Here is a 23,050-nt window from a genome sequence, read left to right on the forward strand (position 1 = left end):
GCATAGATTCCGGAGTGAATTCAATTTCCTCTTTCGTAATCTCTGAAAGCCAGGTATGAGTTATTTTCCAGATTTTTTGTATCATAGGACATGACCACCACATATGGAAAAAAGTGCCTCTTTCGTTTTTACACTTCCAACATGTGTCTAATAATGTTGGGTATATCTTTGCTAACCTAGCTTGGGGAATATACCATCTGTAAAAAAGTTTATAATAATTTTCCTTATATGCTGCCGAAAGAGTTATTTTGGATATTGTACTCCATGTTTTTCCCCAGTCTGCTATGTGTATCTCATGTTGCAGGTTTCTTTCCCATGCTGTCATAGGTGTTTTAGTTGTTTCTTTTATTTTTTCCTGTTCCAGAAGTATTTGATATATTCTAGTTATTTGTTTATTTTCATTCCCTATTAAAATCTTATCTAGTGAATTCATAGATTTTTGAATACCGGGTGTTTGATTGTCTTTCTTGAATCTAGATTCTATTTGAGCATATGTCCACCAATCCATTTTATAGTTTAATATTTCTAGTTCTTGTCTGGATTTGAGTTCTCCGCTTGGGTGTAGAATATCTGTGTATTTGATGGTTTTATTTAGGTCGATCAAATTTGGGTAGATGATGGCTTCCATAGTGGACAGCCATCTTGGGATTTTATCATAGTGTTTCACTTTAATTTCGTACCAGGTTTTTCGTAATGATTTACAGATCAGGTGCCTGTTAAATATAGTTTGTTTTTGTGATTTATCTTTCCATAAATGCGCATGCCAACCTATTTGTAAATCAGGACCTTCTAATACAAGTATTCTCTTATTTTTTAAGTTTATCCAATCTTTTATCCAAATTAGGCTCGCCGCTTTATAGTATAATTTTAGATCTGGGAGCCCCAGGCCTCCTCTGCTTTTATTATCTTGGAGATAGACATATTTTATTCTTGGCTTTTTATTTTGCCAAATAAATTTGGAGATAATTTTGTCAATTTCTTTAAAAAAAAATTGTTCCAAGTTGATCGGGGCTGTCTGAAAAAGGTATAAAAATTTAGGAAGAATATCCATTTTTATTACGGCAATTCTGCCTAACATTGATATTTGTAGATCTTTCCATTTTTCTAATTTTTTTTTAGTTTCTTGCAATAATTTATCATAGTTATCTTTTTTAAGGGTTATTGTTTTGTTAGTTAGTATTAATCCTAAGTATTTTGGTTTTTTTGTAGTTTGGAGTTTAGTGGTTTCTTCCAATTTCCTAATTTGTCGTGTGCTCATGTTTTTTGTCATCAACATTGTTTTTTGTTTATTTATTTTTAAACCTGCAAATTCACCAAAGTTTTCAATTTCTTTAATTAATTCTGGGCCCGAACCTGTTGGTTCTTCTAAAAAGAAAACCATGTCGTCCGCATATGCTTGTAGTTTGTATTCTTCTTCTTTGATTTTAATTCCTTTTATGTTTTTATTACTTTTTATTTTATTTAATAATAGTTCTTGTGTCAGTATAAATAATAAGGGTGACATTGGACACCCTTGGCGTACTCCTTTTTCTATAAGAATTGGTTTGGTGGTGTCTCCGTTTATTATTGCCCTGGCCTTTTGAGTAGTGTTTATATTTTTAATAATATTTTCAAATCTGTTACCTAATTTTAATTCTTTGATTAGCTCATTTAAATATTGCCAATTAACATTGTCAAATGCCTTCTGAGCGTCCAGGAAGACAAGAGCTATTTGCCTTCCTGGATGTGCATCTCCATATTCTAAAATATCTAGAACTGTCCTGGTGCAATTAGAGATTTGTCTAAAGGGTAGAAAACCATTTTGATCTGTATTGATAATTTTATTTAAGATTTCTTTTATTCTATCTGCTAAAATTAGCATAAAAATCTTATAGCCTGCGTTAAGCAGAGAAATTGGTCTATAGTTTTTTACTTTCTGTTTGTCTAACCCCTCTTTTGGTATCATCGTTATGTATGATTCTCTCCAGGATTCTGGAATTTTGGCTTGTTCTAACATTTCATTGTATGTCTCCAATAATATGGGTTCAAATAAGTCTTTATTTCCTTTATAAAATTCTCCCGGGAGTCCGTCCGCCCCTGGGGTTTTATTGTTTTATTGTTTTTTCAATGCTAATTGTTTTTCTTGTAAGGTAATTTTTTTGTTTAAGATTTGTTTATCGAGTTCTTCAATTTGTAAGGAATTATTTTCTTGTATATATTTAATAATTTTTGCGGTGTCGATTGGTTCTTCTTTATATAGATTATTGTAATAGTCTTGTATTATTTCTTTTTTCTGGTGTTCCATGTGTTGTATTATCCCATCTTTATCCTCTAATTGATAGATTAATTTTTCACTTCTTGTCTTTTTAATTTTCTGTGAAAGCCATCTACCTGGCTTATTAGCTGTTTCAAAGTATTTTTGTTTTGTTTGTTTTAGGTTTCTAATGAATTCTTGCTGTTCTATTATGTTTATTTTGTGTTTGGCTTCCCTCAATGATATTTGTATCTGTTTGTTGGTTGGATTTTGTTGGAGTGTCTTTTCCAAATTGGCTATTTTATTTATATACTGATTATACTCTTCTTTTGTTTTCTAGCTGTATATGATATTGTGACCCCCCCCTAGTATATGCCTTCAATGTGTCCCAAAGTATTTGAGTTGAGGTGGGGTGTTTCTTATTTTCCTCCAAGAATAATTTTATTTCTTTGTTTAACATTTCTGTATATTTTTCATCTTGGAGTAAATTTGTATTTAATGACCATCTTCTATATTCTTTCTTTCCCCCCTGCCAGGTAATTGTTATTGGGTTATGGTCAGCCCACGTGTTTGGTTCTATGTCAACTGTTTTTATTTTTTTATGCATACTTTTACTTAGCCAAACCATATCTATCCTAGAAAAGGAGTTGTGTGGAGCTGAATAGTATGTAAATTGTCTTTCATTTGGATGTATTAATCTCTACATATCTACCAAGTCTAGTTCATCTGTCATTTTTTCAAATGTGGTTGGTAGTGTGGCTCTTTTTATTTTACTTTTAGTTTCTATTTTATAATCTAATTTGTGGTTTACTATTCCATTATAGTCTCCTATTATGCATATATTTGTTTGGTTAATTTGAAGTAATATTTCATGTATTTTTTTATAAAATTGTTTCAGTTCTTGGTTTGGTGCATATATGTTCACTAATAGTATTTTCTCTCCTTTAATTTCTACTTCTACCATAATATATCTTCCTTTTGGGTCTGTTTTTATCTCTCTTGGCTTTAGTTCTTTTTTCACATATGTGGCCACTCCTCTTTTCTTTTCTTTTTCATCTAATGATGTATATAGCTCTCCCAGTTTAGTATACAGTGTTCCCTCGATTTTCGCGGGTTCGGACTTCGCGGATAGCCTATACCACGGTTTTTCAAATAATATTAATTAAAAAATACTTTGCGGGGTTTTTCCCTATACCACGGTTTTTCCCACCCGATGACGTCATACGTCATCACTAAACTAATAATTTTTGCAAATAAATAACAAAAAACCCCTATGGTTAATAAATAATTATGTTTATAAATATCAGGATCACTAAGTGTCTTATTCAATGGTGAGTACCAGTAATAATGGTGAGTAAATGGTTGTTAAGGGAATGAGAAAGGGTAATTTAGGGGTTTAAAGTGTTAAGGGATGGCTTGTGATACTGTCCATAGCCAAAAATGGCGTATTTACTTCCGCATCTCTACTTCGCAGAAATTCGACTTTCGCGGACGGTCTCGGAACGCAACCCCCGCGGAAATCGAGGGAAAACTGTATTCTAAATATTTTTTATGTGCCAATTTGATGTGTACTTCTTGTAGGCATATTATCTGTGCTTTCTGCTTCAGGAGTTTGGAGAAGACCTTTTTTCTTTTCTGGTTATTGTTAAGACCATTTATATTTATTGAGATTAGTTTAGTTTCCGATAGCATTTAGCTATGTATGGGTAGAAAGAGAATATATCAACAAAAAATGAAAGAGCAAGGGTTTTTCCTTTTTAGTTCTGTTTGGTTTCTTTGTTTGTTTAGTTCTGTTTGTCTGCTGCCGCTGCTGTTTGAGATCTAGTCTTAGCTCCTTCTTCTTTCCCTCTTTCTCCTCCTTTCTCCTCAATCTTTCCCCCTGTTAGTTTATCGGTTTCTGTTTCTTCTTCTTTACTGGATTCTAATCTCTCCCCTCTCTCTAATTCTATCTCTGTGGTGTCAATTTGTTCATAAATTTCTTGTGCTTTTTCAAGAGAATCAACTTTGACTCTTCTACCATCGATATTTATCATCATCCCTTCGGGATTTATCCATCTAAATGTTTAAAACAGAGGCTAATGTCTTATATTCTCTCCTTCGCTCTCTTACCTTTCTAGGAATTTGTTTTAATATGTTTAATTCTTTACCCTTGTATGTCATTTTCCTTCCTCTAGATATTGCATATACTCTGTCTCTCGAAATCCTGGCGAATCTTAGGTGAATTTCCCTCGGGAGTCGATATCTTCGGGCGTAATTAGTATTAATTCTATAAATTTCATCCAGTTCATTTACTACCTCTTCCCAGCTAATTTCTAATATTCCTGAAATTATGGTTATCATGATCTCCCCTAAATTTTCATTTTCTGTCTCTATCACATTTTGAAATCTTAAGAAATACGAACATCGTTCTAATTCCAGTTGAATCAGCGAGTTTTCGAGTTCCTTATGCAATTATTTGAGTTTTTGGTCTACCTGTTCAATTTTTTAATCACTCTGTTCTATTTTCTCTTCCACCTGTATTATTTTTTGTTCATTTTTTTGTGTTGCCAGTTGAGCTGTTTCCAGTCTGTTTTCTAACCTAAGAATATCCATTTTTAATTCTAGGTGGTTGTTTGTAATGAGTTCTTGTAATTTCAGCACTGCCTCTTGCATAACTGTTAGTGTTTTATTCATATTTTGCATTAGTGATGAACTCTCTTTCTCTTTTTCTTTCTCTAGATTTAACATATCATCTATTTGTCTTTGTGATGCTAGAGAGGTTGTATTTGCAGGTGTTACTGGGGTTGTTTTTTTACCACCTCTGGGTTGGAAATTAGCCATTTCTTTTATAATCTGGTTTTGCTTTTCTAGGATGTTGTATATTCTATTCCATATAACCATAAGAAATATTTATGTACTTTAAAAGTTGTTCTTACAATTCTTACAAATATTAAAGTTTTTACAGAGATATAAATTTGGTTAAATACAAGTTTCTATAATAATTAATAGTTCTATATCACTTAATAACTACTTTGTTGAGTATGTAAATTTATAAATATGTATTAAGTATATCTAATTAACATGTAAATTATAAACAGTTAATACTTTTAATATGCTATAAAATTTAATATACTATAAGATTTATTATATATAATAAGTAAAAGAAAATTTATTTAATGGACTTAATTCTATAAAAGTATATCTATAAGAATATTTCTAAATCTATAACTATGTAATACCTAAACAATTAATCTGGTAGTAAACTAGTAAAATATATAAACTTCTATTTTCTATTTTTATCTAAACACTTAATATCTTCAAAAATGCTATAAGTATTGATTTAAATAAAGGAAAGACTAATAGAATGAAACATGAAATATAATTGAGGAGAGAGAGGAAGGAAAGGGAAAATTATAGCTTTATAAAATATAATGACACTTTGTTTACTGCTTGATGTTTCCTACTCCACTGATGATCAGGTTCCAAATCTTCTTCTGCAGATTAATAACTGGCTAGAATGTCAGCTCTTTTACTATTCTCTTCATCTCGTGGATCTTACTAATTATTCTGAAGTCTTTTTATTCCCCAGTGGCAATCTTTCTGCTGCAAAGTCTCACAAAGTCTCGCAAAATCCAAAAATCCAAAAGCAGTCTCTATCTCTGTCCGATCTCTCTTCTCCTGTCGTTCCACTTTCTCAACTTTCACTGCTCCTTCTTTTTCCTTTTCTTTTACCAGCTGCCCCTCAGATCTCACTGTCTCTCCGATTGTAGAATAAACATCTGCAGCCGTTTAAATCATCAAAGCCTCTAATTGCTGCAAAAGACAGAGAAAGTTCTCACGTTGAACTCCAGTTCACCCAGGCAATTTCCAGTTTACGATTTATGAGTCCCCAGCGAAAGTAAATGTCAATTAAGTATCCAGATGCACTGTCCACACAAGGCTCTTGACCGGATTGCGCCGTTGCGACCTCTCCGTGGCACTAGACCCCGTAGCGCTCCATGGTTCAACGAGGAGCTCCAGGAGTTGAAACGCCAGAAGAGACGTCTAGAGAAGCGATGGAGGAAGAGTAAATCCGAATCCAATCGAACACTTGTAAGAGCTCATATTAAGACTTACAAAGTGGCGCTCAAGGCGGCAAGATGCGCGTGTCATGCCATCTTGATTGCATCAGCAGAATCTCGCCCGGCCGCTCTGTTTAGGGTGACCCGCTCCCTTCTTAAACAGATGGGAGTTGGGGAGCCCTTGCAGAGTAGTGCCAAGGATTTTAACACATTTTTCACTGATAAAGTCGCTCAGATCTGGGCGGACCTTGACTCTGATTGGATAACAGAGTCGACTGACAATGAGTCAATCAAGGTGACTGGGGCCCGTACTTGTCCATCTGTCTGGGAAGAGTTTGATCTGGTGACACCTGAGGAAGTGGACAAGACCATTGGAGTTGTGAGTTCCGCCACCTGTTTTCTGGATCCGTGTCCCTCCTGGCTGGTTTCGGCCAGCAGGGAGGTGACAGGGAGCTGGGTCCAGGAGATTGTGATGCTTCTTTGGGGAGGGGGTCCTTTCCGGATCCTTACAAGGAAGCACTTGTGCACCCCCTCTTCAAGAAGCCTTCCCTGGACCCAGCCATTCTCAACAACTATTGTGCAGTCTCCAACCTTCCCTTTATGGGGAATGTTGTTGAGAAGGTGGTCGCACTCCAACTCCAATGGTCCTTGGAAGAAGCCGATTATCTAGGTCCTCAACAGTCAGGATTCAGGCCCGGCTACAGCATGGAAACTGCTTTGGTCACATTGATGGATGATCTCCAGTCAGCCTGGAACAGGGGTTTGTCCTCTGTCCTGGTGCTTCTTGACGTCTCAGCGGCTTTCGATCCCATTTACCATGGTATCCTTCTGCGCAGGCTGGAGGGGTTGGGAGTGGGAGGCACTGTCCTTCAGTGGTTCTCCTCCTACCTCTCTGGTCAGTTGCAGTCGGTGTTAGTGGGGGGTCAGAGATCGACCTCTAGGTTTCTCCCTTGTGGGGTGTTTCAGGGGTCGGTGCTCTCCCCCCTGCTATTTAATATCTACAAGAAACCACTGGGTGAGATCATCCAGGGGCATGAGGTGATGAGGTAAATCTCCACCCCATGTCCAGTCAATGAAGCAGTGGAAGTGATGTGCCGGTGCCTGGAGGCTGTTAGGGTCTGGATGGATGTCAACAGACTCAAACTCAACCCTGATAAGACGGAGTGGCTGTGGGTTTTGCCTCCCAAGGATAATTCCATCTGTCCGTCCATCACTCGGGGGGGGGGATTACTGACCCCCTCAGAGAGAGTGTCCGCAACTTGGGCATCCTCCTTGATCCACAGCTTATATTAGAAAACCATCTTTCGGCTGTGGCATGAGGGGCGTTTGCCCAGGTTCACATGGTGCACCAGTTGCGGCCCTATCTGGACCGGGGCTCACTGCTGACAGTCACTCATGCCCTCATCACCTCGAGGTTCGACTACTGTAATCCTCTCTACATGTGGCTACCTTTGAAGAGTGTTCGGAAATTTCAGATCGTGTCGAATGCAGCTGCGAGAGCAATCATGGTCTTCCCTAGGTATGCCTATGTTTCACCAACCGTAGTTTTCATTGGTTGCCGATCAGTTTCCGATCACAATTCAAAGTGTTGGCTATGACCTATAAAGCCCTTCATGGCATCGGACTAGAATATCTCTGGGACCGCCTTCTGCCACATGAATCCCAGCAACTGATTAGGTCCCACAGAGTTGGCCTTCTCCAGGTCCTATCGACTTAACAATGTCGTCTGGTGGGACCCAGGGAAGAGCCTTCTCTGTGGAAGCCCCGATCCTCTGGAACCAGCTCGCCCCAGAGATTAGGATTGCCCCTACCTTCCTTGCCTTTCACAAACTTCTTAAAACCCACCTCTGCCGTCAGGCATAGGAGAACTGAGATAGCTTCCCCAGGCCTATATTATTTATGTATGGTATGTTGTGTGCATGTTTTTTAAATTATGGGTTTTTAGTTTTTAAATATTAGATTATTGTTTTCTATTACTGCTGTGAGCTGCCCCGAGTCTATGGAGAGGGGCGGCATACAAATTGAATTAATAATAATAATAATAATAATAATAATAATAATAATAATAATAATAATGATGATGATGATGATGATGACAAACTTCTTCTGAAACTAAAATCCTATGGCATCTCTGGATCTCTGCATGATTGGATTTCAGCGTTCCTGTCCAACAGACAGCAAGTGGTCAAAATAAGACTAAAAAGGATCTTAAACACCACAATACACGCAGATCAAAATGCTTTTCCTTCGGCAAGGAATATTGGAATGAATACGAGAAATATACTTGATTCCTTGGAATATTACAATAAAAATATTGATAAGTCCATAGCGTTCATATTTGTTGACATTGATAAAGCCTTTGATAGTCTATATTGGCAATTTCTTATTGCACAACTGGAAATCATGAAGTTTGGCAATCATTTTATTAATCTAATTAGAGCTTTATATACTACCCAAACAGCAAAAATACTAGTTAATAATGATACCACTGAAAAGATAAATATATGCAAAGGCATGAGGCAAGGATGTCCTCTAGCCCCATTACTTTTTATCCTGGTGTTAGAAACTCTGTTAAATAACATAAGAGCAAACAAAGAAATTTGAGGTCTTAAAATTAAACAGGAACAATTTAAAGTCCAGGCTTTTGCTGATGATATGGTCTTCATATTACAAGACCCGTTAAATTCAATTACAAACCTTATTAAATAAATGGAGAGATTTGGTACTGTGGCTGGATTAAATATTAACAAAGAAAAAACCAAAATGATAACTAAAAATATGTCACAAAACCAGATAGATGAATTAGAAGAATTATCAAAACTCAAATCTACAAAAAAATTAAGTATTTAGGTTTATGGATTTCTGCAAATTGTGCAACAATCAAAAAAGACAATTATGTAGATAAAGATTTAAATAAATGGACAAAACTTCCTCTTTCCCTAATGGGAAGAATAGCCACGATTAAATCAAACATTCCTCCACGCTATTTGTATTTATTCCAAACTGCCCCAATAAAATTAAATAAAGTCTTCTTTGAGTCATTACATAAAAAATTCCGTAAATTTATCTGGGCAAAGAAAAAGGCGAGAATAAAAATTAAATGTATGTTCGATCACCGTAAAAGAGGGGGATTTGGACTTCCTAATATGGAGTTGTATTATAAAGCCTCAACTCTCAATTTAATTAGGGAATGGATAACACTGAAAAATAGAAGGCGATTAGCACTAAAAGGCTATGACCTTCTGATGGGATGGCACACCATCTTATTAACAGACCTGCACAAAATACCATCATATTTCAAACAACACTACATTCGCAATGCCTTAATTCATGTTTGGCAATTTATAAGGAAGAATTACTATCTCTCCACCCCAAAATGGATTTCACCAATTGAAATTGAAGTATTTACATATCCAAACCTTCTCCCTCTTAATAAGATAATAAGTTACGACCAGTTACTTGATTCTAATGACGTTTTAATACCCAAACAAAACTTATCAGAGGCCGGACTTAACTTAGACTGGTATCAATATACCCAACTACATAATATTTATACTAAGCATAAAAACAATTTTGGATTTCAAAAAAATAACATATTATATAAGATTCTACTTGGCCCAAAAAAGAAAATAATATCTAATATATATAATAACCTGTTACAGCAATACACAATAGAAGAAACAGTTAAAACATCAATGATTGCCTGGGGTCAAAATTTTGGATATAATATTTATCTTAATTAATGGGAAAAAATATGGACAAAAATTATAAATATACAATTGCCACCACCCAGAAAGAAAACCAATATAAAATGTTCTATAGATGGTGTTCTGTCTGGGTTCCCCCAGACCTCAACACCAACTGGAAAAAACAGCCAGACACTCTGGTAAAAGCCAAAAGTATTTTATAGCTGGAAAAAATAAACACAGAGGAAAACCTGTTCTTCCCAACAGACAGGCTATAATACTTTACAGCAGAGTCCTGATGTCCAGACAATACAGCAAGCTTCTTGCTGGCACACCCACCCCAAGGTTTCAATAGTCAAAGGCACAAACCAGGATTCCAAGACGCCAAAGTTCACAGCCAGGTCCCAAGACTCTCAAAGATAAAACTCCACAAGCCAGGAAGGGTGGGTCTGCCTTTTAGCCTTTCCAAAGAGCACCACACCCAAACCCAGCTGTTGCCTCTTTAATGCTGAAAGTACTTAGCCAATTGATCCCTTCTCTGAGTAGCTCTTCTCTGTCGCAGATCAATTATGGCTTGTGCATTTTCCTCTAAGGAATCCAGGCTGCTTGCTGGGGAGAGCTCCCTCTGGGGGGACTCTGGCTGTCCTCCCTCTTCTTCAGCCTGGGATTCCTCCTCCTCGTCTGCCTGCACCTCCTGTTCCTCAGCCTCTCCCTCTGAGCTGGAAACCGACAGAAGATCAGCCGTTCCCTGAGGGGCCTCAGACGGAACCACAACAGATGGTATCTCCCTTCAGCTAGACTCGCTAAAATTTATCCAAATATGTCTCCCAAATGCTGGAAGTGCAATGAAAAAACTGGGACATATTATCACACGTGGTGGACATGTGAAATTGCAAAAACATATTGGTTAAAAATAAAAAATATAGACCAAATTACTTCCTTAAACATATCCCTAAAACCAGAATTTTTCCTCTTAGGAATAATTAGACAAAAGATTAGTAAAGAAGATTATTATATTATAATCCAGATTTTAGCCGCAGCAAGAATTTTGTATGCCCAATATTGGAAACAAGAAAGAACACCTACTATCTTAAATCTTCTAATCAAAGTTATGGACTATGCAGAGATGTCTAAATTGACCATGGAATTACAAAATCGAGATGACACAGTTTTTTACCAAGTTTGGGACAAGTGGTATGATTGGCTAAGGAAATTTTTCCCCCCGCAAATAACGAAGGTGGTTTCTTACTGTATTTTCGCTTATGTTGAATTTCATTTTGACTCTGTTTTTTGCAGTTGTGTTACTGGTTAGTTGATCTGCAGTTTGTTTTTGTGTGAAGACTGATGCAAAGAACTTGTTAAGTAGCTTTGCTTCGTCTCTGTTGTCTGTTACTTCTTTGCTGTTTTCTCTTTTTAATGGACCCTTTCCTTGATATTTTTCTTCTTGTTTATGTGTTAGAAAGAACTTTTTAAAAATTATCTTTGACTTTTGTTGCAAATCTTTGTTCAACCTAGGCTTTTACTATCCTGATTTTTTCTTTGCAGATTTTGGCTGTCTGTTAACTCTGCCTTAGTAAAGTGTCCCTCTTTCCATTTTTTGTATTTGTCTTTTTTCATTGAATTTGTCAGTGAGGTCTTTGTGTAGCCATGCTGGTTTTCTTTTGGATGTCTTGTTTTTCTTTCTCATTAGAATTGTGCTATTCTGGGCTTTTATGATCATGTTTTTCAGAATCTCCCAACCTTCTTGAGTAGTTTTACCCTTTAGGACTCTCATCCAAGGGATCTTTCTCAGGTTTTCTCTGAATTTATTGAAATTGGATTTTCTAAAATCTGGGACTTTGCTGTTGCTGTGTTCAGTTGTTTGTGTTTGTGTTGTGGTAAATTTTAATATGACGTGGTCATTCTCACCCAGCATTCCTGCAGTTTCAACTCCTTCTATCTTTTCTTCCCTGTTTGTGAGTATTAGAGCCAATAGGGCTGTTCCTCTAGTTCCCTCCCCCACAACTCAATGAAGATGTCTTTTTTTTTACTTTCACAATCCAGGATGTCTAGCTCAAGGTTATTGTGGTTATCTGGGATGTTAAGCTCATTTTTTATAGTGCTTCTCTGTAATTTTGCCACCTCTTCCTAATCTCCTCTGCCTCTGTTAGGTCCCTGCCATTTTGATCTTTTATTATGCCCATCTTTGCTTTGTATTTGAACTAAGATCAGTCTGTCACATTGGGGATTGTATCCAAGTACTGCTTTTCTTACTCTTTTATTGACTATGAAGGCTACTCATTTCTTCTGAGGGATTTTTGCCTGTAGTAGATGGTCTGACTGTCTTAATGATCCTCTGAATTAAATTCACCTATTCCTGTCCATTTATGTTGCTGATTACTAAGATGTCAATGTCCAGTTTTATTATCTCTTGTTTGACCACATCCAGCTTGCCGTGATTCATGGGTCTTACATTCCAGATTCCTAGGGAGTATAGATCTTTATGGCATCAGACTTTCCTTTCACCACCAGATACAGTGTTTCCCTTATAATAAGACATGTCCCAATAATAAGCCCGACAGGGCCTTTCGGGACATGCCTTAAAATAAGCCGCACCCCACCCCAAAATAAGCCCCCCAAAATACTTTCCAGGGAAAGGGGGGACATGCCTGGAGCCCCCTTTCATTGGCAGGAATTCTTTTGGCTGGGACAGTGAAAGCAAGTGAGAAAAAGGTGCGCGCACACATCATGGGACTAGCTCGGCTCACCTGGGCTCTGCCTACATCAGTTTGAAATACACTCCTGCCTGCAAAGAACAGGAGGCAGGCATCAATCCCCTTATCACAGGCAGGAGCACATTTCAAAATGCTGTCAAAGGCAGCCCAGAACAGCCAAGCCAATTCCAGTGGGCGTGTGTGTATTTGCGTAGCCACCTCTTGTTTTCTCTCTCACACACACTCTTTCTCTCTCCCAGCCAAAAGAGTGTCCACCACAGAAAGACCAGGTCCCAGGCAGGAGAGTGAGAGCAAACTCCTTTGGCTCTACCATCCACCACCCCTTCAGCTCTGTCTCCTGCCACCACCACCTCCTTCGCTCAGTTCCTGCCACCCCTTCAGCTCTGCTTCCTTCTGCTGCCTCCTTCGCTCACCTCCCACCATCCCTTCAGCACAACCCCTTTGGCTGTGCCTGTCATTGCCACCTCCCTCCCTCACTTGCTCGCTACAAAAAAATTGGCTCCCAGCTGGGAGAGTGAGAACAATCCCCTTTGGCTCTGCCTCCTGTCACTGCCTTCTTCACTTGCCTCCCACTGCCCATTCGGCTCTGCTGCTGCCCCTTCAGCTGTGCCTGTTACCGCAGCCTGCCTTGCTCACTCATTCACCTGTCACAGCAGCTCACAGCTGCAAGAGCAAGAGTGATAGCAAGTGAGGCGGGTGTGCACACACTGGTGGGACTAGCTCGGCTCCTTTGGGCTCTGCCTATGACTATTTAAAATACGCTTCTGCCCACAAGGAAGATGAGGCAAGCATTGATCCCTGCCTCCACACAGGTAAGAGCATGTTTTAAAATGCTGCCAGAGGTAGTTCAAAGCAACCAGTCCAGTCCTGTGGGGTGTGCATGTAGCTGCCTATCGATTGCTCTCTCTCATGCATGTACATTGGGGGAGAATTGGGACAGGCAGAAGCCACCAGGTAAAGAGCAACCAGAATCAAGGGAATCCTCTCCCACAACAGCTGAAGTTTGAGGAAAAGAAAGAAAGATTTCTGCTGCTTCTACTTTTGGCTGCACCGAAGGAAAGTAGCAGAAGTCTTTCTTTCTTTGCACCAAACTCCGGGTCTTCGACTTCCAAATCCAGCCAGGGTAGCAGCCGCTCTGGATGAGCGCTCTTTATCCAATGGCTTCTGCCTGTCCCAATTCTCTTGCCATGATGGGCATCTCATGAGGTGGGGGAGGTGTTCCTGCAAGACATGTGTCCTATCTGGGACTTGTAACCAGTGTTCCCTCTATTTTTTTTTCGGTGTGGGCGGAAAAGTATAGTGTGTGAGCAACAGTCCCTTTGGGACTGGGTGGCATAGAAAAATAAATAAATAAATAAATAAATAAATAAATAAATAAATAAATAAATAAATAAATAAATAAATAAATAAATAAGAAAAAAAATCCCTTTTTTATTAAAAGAAATTAATAATAAAACAAAACCAAAATCTATTACTATTGTTATCTTCTCTTTTTCCATCCCTGTCTCCTCCCCCCTTGTGTGTGTGTGTTTGTGTGTGTGTGTGTGTGTGAACTCTTGAACCATTTCCAATTAGAGGTGAGCTATTGGAAATGGTTCAAGAGTTCACACACACACACACACACACACACACACACAAATGGCTGGTGGTTTTTTTCCTCTGTTATTTTTTGGGTGCTCTTTACCATATGCTTTAAATCAAGTCATTTCTCTCTCTTTCTCTCTCCCCCTCTTGCTCTCTCTCTCTCTCTTTCTCTCTCTCTATTGCTTTCTTTCTCTCTCACTCTTTCTTTCTTTCTATCTCTCTTTCTTTCTTTCTCTTCTCTCTCTTGCTAGCTCTCTCCCCCCCTTCATCTCTCTCTTTCTCTCTCACTCTTTCTTTCTTTCTTTCTTTCTATCTATCTCTCTTTCTTTCTTTCTCTTCTCTCTCTTGCTATCTCTCTCCCCCCTTTCTCTCTCTCTCTTAGCAGCGGCATTGGGCAGTAGCCGTGGGGCAGTGGCAGGGTGATCAGCTGTGAGGCGGAGCTCCGGAACTGAGGCACCGATGGCGAGGGGGCTACGAGAGCACTTTCTCCCAGCCCCCTCGCCGTTGGTGCCTCAGTTCCGGAGCTCCGCCTCACAGCTGATCACCCTGCCCTTCGGGAACGCCTGCCCTGCCTCTACTGCAGCCCCCTTGCTGGAAGTTTGGGATTAAAGCACTCCCAGCGAAGGGGCTGCGAGAGGGGCGGGGCGGACATTCCCGAGGCCCACGGAGAAAGCACTCTCTAGCAGCCCCCTGGCTGGCAGCGCTTTCATCTCGCAGCCGCTGCCGCCACAGGAGAAGTCGCACGCCAAGGCAGGAAACGGCGGAGGAGGAGAGGGGGCGGATCGGGCGAGCGGGGGCAGGGCTGAGAAGCCAGGGGCGCGAGGGGGCTGGAGGTATGGTGGGGAGGCAGTGGTGGCCGTGGCTCCCTTTCCTTTTACTGCCGGTGCCTCCCCCCCCCCCCCCCGCGGGCTGGCAGGGGGATGGGGAGTGCGCACCCGTGGAAAAGGGCGCGTGTGGGGGTATTTGGGGGTGCGCGCCTGCTCACGGGTGCAGCTTACGGGGGACGGTGCTTGTAACTCTGTTGTGTTTCTCAGTGTTGTGTCCAGGGAAAAGAAAACATTTTGCGAGTTCAAGAAGCTTGATTGAATTTGCAAAAAGTTTTTTACCAGTACAATGGGCTTTCTTCTCTGGACACAATGCTGAGGAATGTGACGGCGCTACAAGTCCCAAGTAGGACATGCATTTTGGTGGGGTGCAATTTGGTGGTGGCAAGTGAAGTGCTTCCTGCATCCCCCCCTCAAAAATAAGCCATCCCTGATAATAAGGCCAGGAGCATTTTGGGGGGGTGTCAAAAATATAAACCCCTGTCTTATTTTTGGGGAAACACGCTTCATCTTTGTGGTGCTTTTAGTACTAGCCCTCTGCTCTTCCACAAGAGCATATTGGACACCTTCCAACTTTAGGGGCTTATCTTCCAGCATCATATTTTTTTACCTTCTGGTACTATCCATGGGGTTTTCATGGTAAAGATATTGGAGTGGGTTGCCATTTTCTTCTCCAGTAGATCAAGTTTTGTCAGAGCTCTCTGCTCTCTGCCTATGACCTGTCCATTTTGGGTGGCCCTGCACAGCATAGCTCACAGCTACATTGAGCTATGCAAGCCCCTTTGCCAGGACAAGGCAGTAAGTAATCCATGAAGGGGCTAATCTTGCTACTCTATGCCTTTTCCCAGTCAAAATCCAGTTGAACTTTCTTTGGGCTGAAAAACAAAAACATTCTTTACTGTATTTTTTTTTAAAATGATTCTTCATCTTTCACATTATAACAATTGTCCCTGTCATTCTCAGTTATTCTTTTAGGAATCAAATAATTACAAGAGCACTTTAATCAGAAAATATAGTGAAAATGAATGGAATTCATGGACATGAAGCAATTGCAGAATTCCTGGAGGAATAACACTATTTTCAAGAATAACATTATTTTCATTCTGTAACTCAGAGTATAAAGGTACAATTGCAAAGAGATCAGGAAATGATGAATGAGAGAACCATTTGTCTAGGGATTGCTGGATTCAGTTTCTCTAATGTAAATAGAGGGAAAAAGAATACTAAAAGTGTTGTTTGAATTTGCATCTCATAGTTTATGGGGAAAAGTTCCCAAACATCTTGAGGACAGGTAAGTCAAGTAGTTTCTATAGGCTGCAGGAAGTGAGAAAATGGAACATTTGAACAAGAATGTAAATCAACTAGGTCTTTATGGGTGGCCATCCAGATGACTGAACAAGAAATGGTCTGGTTGTTGTGAGAAGAAACAATGAAAAATACACACGTACTAATAACAACAGAGAAGACTATTCTAGATCTTTGAATTACACCTGAAAGAGAGTCTGTTTAAGAGACCTGCTTTCACCTTTGCAATTCTCCATTCTCTTACTGGCACTGATGATCTGATGCCCCCCCACACACACACACAACAATAAACATGAATGGTTTGAGGTGGTCCTGTCAAGTTAGGCTCTTTGTAAAATAACCAGTGATCCACAACACTTTCTGGAAGTGATTTCACGAGCTAACATCTTTGACCATTGCTGGAGAAAGCAACTGTTCAAGATGGGTTAAAAAAAATACTTCTGGTTCTTTCAGCACTGTTTCTTACAATAAAAAAATCAAGTGGATCATGGAAGTGGACCACAGAAACTTTGCTGCAAAATGAAAGCAAGATCTTTCAAAACATCCCTTCAGACTTTCAGCCATTATTTGGTTGTATAAAAGTTTTTAGTCAGGAAAACAAGAAATGTGCAAGGCAAGCTTATGTTCTATCAGACAGCAAGAATATGTCTGACTGAATTTTATCAAGATTTGAGAATTTGTAGTTACCAGACGTTTCCCAATGCCATGCAGTCTATGGCTCTGAAGCAGTAAGTGATCCAGCAATCAATGCTTACAAAATCTAAAGCTCCATATTTCCCTGGAACATACCAATTTAAGAAATTGCTGGAATTGTTTGATTTTTTTTTAGGAAAAAGTTTTTTTTATTTATTTTCACACCACTCACATGTGCAATATAATATACCATCAATCTTAAAATACAATACAATAATAAAATTTTTGTATTGGGTATTCATAATCTGTCCAGCACTACCTCCTGTACATTTGACATCTGGATAAAAAATAATTATTCTAATTTCTTATATGCAGTTAAAAAGCTATTAACTAACACAGTTTCTTTTAGCTGCTTTTCTTATTGCATCTGATCATTTAGGCTGTCATGCTTCAACCTCTTCGATATATCCTTAATATCAATTTCATATATATTTCTTGCCATTACTTTTATTGTAATCACCCTTTTTAAAAAAGAGAAAGAAACCAGAATTCGCATTCATAGCGACTAAATCTTAAATTTTATCTAACTGTTACAGGGATGTAACATATATCAATTCAAAAGGGAAGGAAAATCCAAATAATTTATCATAAATGTCCCAATAAAAGTCCTCAGAGAGGGGCAGCATACAAAGCCAATTAATAAAGATAATAATAAATTAGCCCAATTAATAATAATTACTTTTAGTAAATAGATTAAAAAATTTAAAAAAATTAAAAGGAGAAGAGAAGAAAAAAGAGAGAGAAAAAGAAGATTAAAAAGGGAAAAAGAAGGAAAAACAAACCCCCTTCCCCCCTCTTCTTCCATGTATCTCTTTTATTCTGAAATCAATTAAATCATCACACCCCATTTATCACTGTAAGCCCAGTGAAATCATCATGCCATATTCTAAAAAAACACTATAAAACCAGTGGGATCATCTTGCCCTACTCTATTATGTCACTGTAAGCCCAGTGGAATCATTGTGCCCCATTCTAATAAATCATTGTAAACCCAGTGGAATCATCATGCCCTAATCTATAAAATTAACTGAAAATCTATTGGAATCATCAGTAAAACCTTCTCCATTTTACAGGACAATAAATCAAATAAAAATCTCATACCCTATTATAATATAAATCACTGTAACCCCAGTAGAGACAGCATATCCTCTTTATTTATATCAGTCTAATTTACAACTTTCTATAAACTCATAAAAGTTATAAAGTATAAATCATAGTCCACCTATCTTACTTAAATTCTGTAATCCAATAACTTCTATAATCAATATTTCCTGCTATCATTAATAACTTTCCTTAAAATTAAAAAAATAATCTAATATAATCAGCATTATTTTCTATCTTCTTAATTCTATATTTCAGTAAAACATAATTCATCCATATATAAAATTCCCCTAATCTTTGCTTATCTCATTCATGCCTATAAAATGTCTTCTCAACCCTTTTCCCTCACCTCTCTCCCGTTAATATCAGAAATAATAAAAATATTAATATCTGAAATAATCATAACCATTTTCAGTTTTTGTTATTCTGTTTTCATTGTTCTCTTATTATTATATTATTCCATTTTCCATTATTTACCCAAGAATATATCATAACATATCTTAGATATAAAAGCTCAATTAATACTCTTGTGTCTTACTCATTAATTCCCCTTCCAAATTTCATTCACATCACCCAATCTATGTTCAATGTCTTCTCAGTAAAATTTCCCTATATTAAATTCCAGATAACTTTAAAATTCATCATTTAATTCCCATAAATCCCACTCATCATTTTACAAAAATTAATTCTTTTAATTTATAATTTATACTTTTATTAATAATCTCAATCTTCTTCCTCTTCAGAAATTCTGCTGCCATCTTCTCATTTGCAAATTTATTCCAAATTACAAAGGCTCTTTCTGGTAATAATATCCATTGTATAATTGACCTCAAATCTCCTCAAATTCTTCTTCTCATGTTTAATTTGTTCTAATATTTTTTTGTCAACTCTGTGCCCTTATCTCTATCAGCCAGTTCAGATACTTCTTCTCACAAAAGTCCTCATTGCAAACAGAAGTTGTTAGCTTCCTCCATTCTCAAAGGTAAACACATCACAAACACATTCCAATCTCATGACCAGGGCAGATAAAATCCATGACCAAGGCCAGCATCTGCTGAACACATGAAATGAAATTCTCCTTGTAATGACTCCTCCAGCCAGTACATGGCAAGCTCTCATCTCTCTGTGCTTCTAACATTTTTAGATTCATATTTAATTCCATATTTGAATCTCATCATTGCACAATAAAAAAACCACTTCTTAAAGGGGAAAAAAGAAAAAAGAAAAAAAAAGATATAATGCTTAAATAGTCCAAATTCAGGATCTTTAAAACTGGGAGGTGGTGGTTGTTTTTGGACCGAAGAACAGGAGATGTATGGATTTTAACCTCCCCCATTATAAATTTTAAGATTTAAGAAGGGGAGAAGATAAGAACTGATGAAAAAGATTACAATTTAAGGGACACAATCAACTTTAAGCCCTTTTTAAACAACTGAGACTGAAACTCTCTTGACATGCTATGGTTACTGTGCAATATTTTAACATCTTAACAAGTACTTTATATATACTATATTAGCATATGTAAACATTGTTTTAATTCTCAATTTTTAATTAATTTAGTAATTATTGGGATTTTAAGTATTATATTTTAGGTGGGAGGGGATTAATGGTGAGGATGTATTATGAATGAATGGATGAATAGAATATGCCTGAATGTGGAAGATATATTTTATTTCTATTTTTATTAATGTTTTTATTGTTGGAATTTTAATTAATCTATTGAGGGGTTATTTTAAAGATGGATGACTGGGATTGGACGGAGAGTATGTATGATATGAATGGGAGCAATGTTATGAATGGAAGGGTCAATCTACCTGGTGGCGTAGAGCCGGGAGGAATAGGGGAGCCTATCTCTGGGGTGGTAGAGGGCCGGAATATGCTGGGGAAAGGCAGATATGGCAGGAAACATGGGGTAGGCCGCTCCCGGAGAAAAGGGGACAGGTGCTTGAGTCCCCATGGACTCAAGCGAAATCCGGACCCTGGGCTCAGGCTGTTGCTGCTTAATGCCAGGTCTGCTCCCCTTATCCAGGATTTACTCCTGGAGGAGGAGGCAGACCTGGCATGTGTGACTGAGACCTGGCTGGACCCAGAGGGAGGAGTTCCTCTCTCTGAAATATGCCCAACTGGGTAAGACACCAGCCATGACCCCAGGGAAGGGGGGGCGGAGTGGCTATTATAGCCAAGAAGACTTTCAGCCTACGCTGCACCTGAAATTGCGGGTTGTGAGTCCCTCTTTGTGAAGTTGGACCTAGGGGTTCAGGTGGGCTTGTTGCTCATGTACCTGCCTCCCAGCTGTGTGTTAACAGCCCTGCCTGCGCTGCTTGAGGAGGTAGCCAGGCTGGCGGTGGAATTCCCCGGACTTATTATCTTGGGGGATTTTAACCTACCATCACTCGGTGAATCCTCTGGGTTAGTGCAGGAGTTCATGGCCGCCATGGCAGCCATGGACCTGACCCAATTAGTTCAAGGTCTGAGTCATGGGGGGGGGGGTCACACTCCCAACATGATATTTCTGATGATATTTAGATGTTTCATTATATTTAGATGTTTTGCCCTTGTCATGGTCAGACCATTTTCTGCTACGGCTTGACTTCAAGGCTCCAATCCTTCCCCGCAGGTAGGCAGAACCAACTAGGTGGTTCTGCCCCAGACGCCTGATGAACTCAGAGGGCTTTCAGAGGGTGCTTGGGGTTTTACAGGATTCACTCGTACACAGTTTGGCAGAATCCCTCGCTGTGGCCTAGAAAACAGCTACGATGGAGGCTTTTGACCAGATTGCGCTGTTGTGACCTCTCTGTGGCACTAGACCGGAGAGAACTTCTTGGTTTACTGAGGAACTCTGGGTGTTGAAACACTAGAAGAGATATCTAGAGAAGTGTTGGAGGAAAAGTAAATCTGAGTCTGATCAAGCTCATATTAAGACTTATAAAGTGGTGCTCAAGGCAGCAAGATGCGTGTATCATGTTGCCTTGATTGCATCAGCGGAATCCCACCCGGCCACCCTGTTTAGGGTGACCCGCTCCCTTCTAAATCAGGGGGGAGTTGGGGAGCCCTTGCATGGTAGTGCCAAGGACTTCAATACGTTTTTCGCTGATAAAATTGCTCAGATTTGGACAGACCTTGACTCCAATTGGAACACAGTGTCAGCTGACAATGAGTCAGTTGAGGTGACAGGAGCCCATCTTAGTCCCTCAGTCTGGGAGGAGTTTGACCTGGTGACACCTGTGATTTCCTGCCACTTTTTTGTTGGATCCATGTCCCTCCTGTCTGGTTTCGGCCAGCAGGGAGGTGAAACGGAGCTGAGTCCAGGAGATTGTCAACGCATCGCTGAGGGGGGGTCCTTTCCAGCTCCCTACAGGGAGACCCTTGTGCACCCCCTCCTCAAGAAGACTTCCCTGGATCCAGCCATACTTAATAACTACTGTCCAGTATCCAACATACCCTTTATGGGGAAGGTTGTTGAGAAGGTAGTGTCACTCCAGTTCCAGCAGTCCTTGGAAGAAGCTGATTATTTAGGTCCTCAGCAGTCAGGATTCAGGCCTGGCAAAAGCACGGAAACTGGTTTGGTCATGCTGATGGATGATCTTGGCATGCCCAGGATAGGGGTTTATCCTCTATCCTGGTGCTCCTTGACCTCTCAGCAGCTTTCGATACCATCAACCATGATATCCTTTTGTGCTGGCTGGAGGGGTTGGGAGTGTGGGGCACCATTTTACAGTGGTTCTCCTCCTACCTCTCCAGTTGGTTGCAGTCGGTGTTAGTGGGATGTCAGAGGTTGACCCCTAGGTTTCTCCCTCAGGGGTTGGTCCTCTCCCCCCTCCGACTGGGATTCATGCCTACATGGCATCGGACCAGATTACTTATGGGACCACCTTCTGCTGCATGAATCCCAGTGACCAGTTAGGTCCCACAGATTTGGCCTTCTCTGGGTCCCATCGGCCAGAAAATGTCGCCTGGCAGGGCCCAGGGGAAGAGCCTTCTCTTTGGTGGCTCTGGCCTTCTGGAATCAGCTCTCTCAAGATATTTGCATTGCCCCCACCTCCTCACCTTTCGCAAGAGTCTTAAGACCCACCTATGTCACAAGGCATGGGACAGCTAGACTATGCCCTCCCCTGACCATTAAATGTGTGGATGTGAGTTAATTGACTGCTTTTTAATGTAGTGGGATTTTAGCTGATAGTTTTAACTAATTAGATTTGTATACATATTGTTTTTGTATTTACCCTGTGAATTTCGGAGAAGGGCGGCATACAAGTCTAAATAATAATAATAATAATAATAATAATAATAATAATAATAATAATAAAAAAAAAGAAATGATGGGATTAGTTAACAAGAACTTTATTCCGATCATTTGAAAGGAAATTGTTCATGGACTGAAGATATCAGGTACCTTGTCAAGCTGGATATTGCCATACACCTTGTCATGCCCCTTGTCAAGATAACTAAGGGAAAGGGAGGGAAAGCTGAGAAAATCCAGTAATGCATCTTGTACTTAAGAAATGCAGATTTCAATGAACAGAAATGAAAGGTGAGAAGAAGACCATGCCATGAAATTTTAAGGATAAACATATGAAAGGATTTGAGAACTGAGAAACAGGCATAGATAATTGCTATTAGAAGGAAATATAGAGAACAAGATGAGGCTTACTGATGTTGATAAAGAAAACGTGTGACGTCTCAGCTGAAACAAATGCAGACTGTATTTATAAATACATGTCTTTTTTTAATATTCAGGCTTTTGGCCAGGAGCTCATTTCTTTTATCTTCATTGTTCTGGCAGAGGTAGACAGGGCTGTGGAGTGTCTCTTTCTCTGGAGAACTCCCCATGCTCACTATCTAGTTGGGAAATGAAACATTTGCAGGCAAA

This window comes from Erythrolamprus reginae, chromosome 7 (genome assembly GCF_031021105.1).
Source record: "Erythrolamprus reginae isolate rEryReg1 chromosome 7, rEryReg1.hap1, whole genome shotgun sequence".
In the NCBI taxonomy this organism is placed as follows: Eukaryota; Metazoa; Chordata; class Lepidosauria; order Squamata; family Dipsadidae; genus Erythrolamprus; species Erythrolamprus reginae.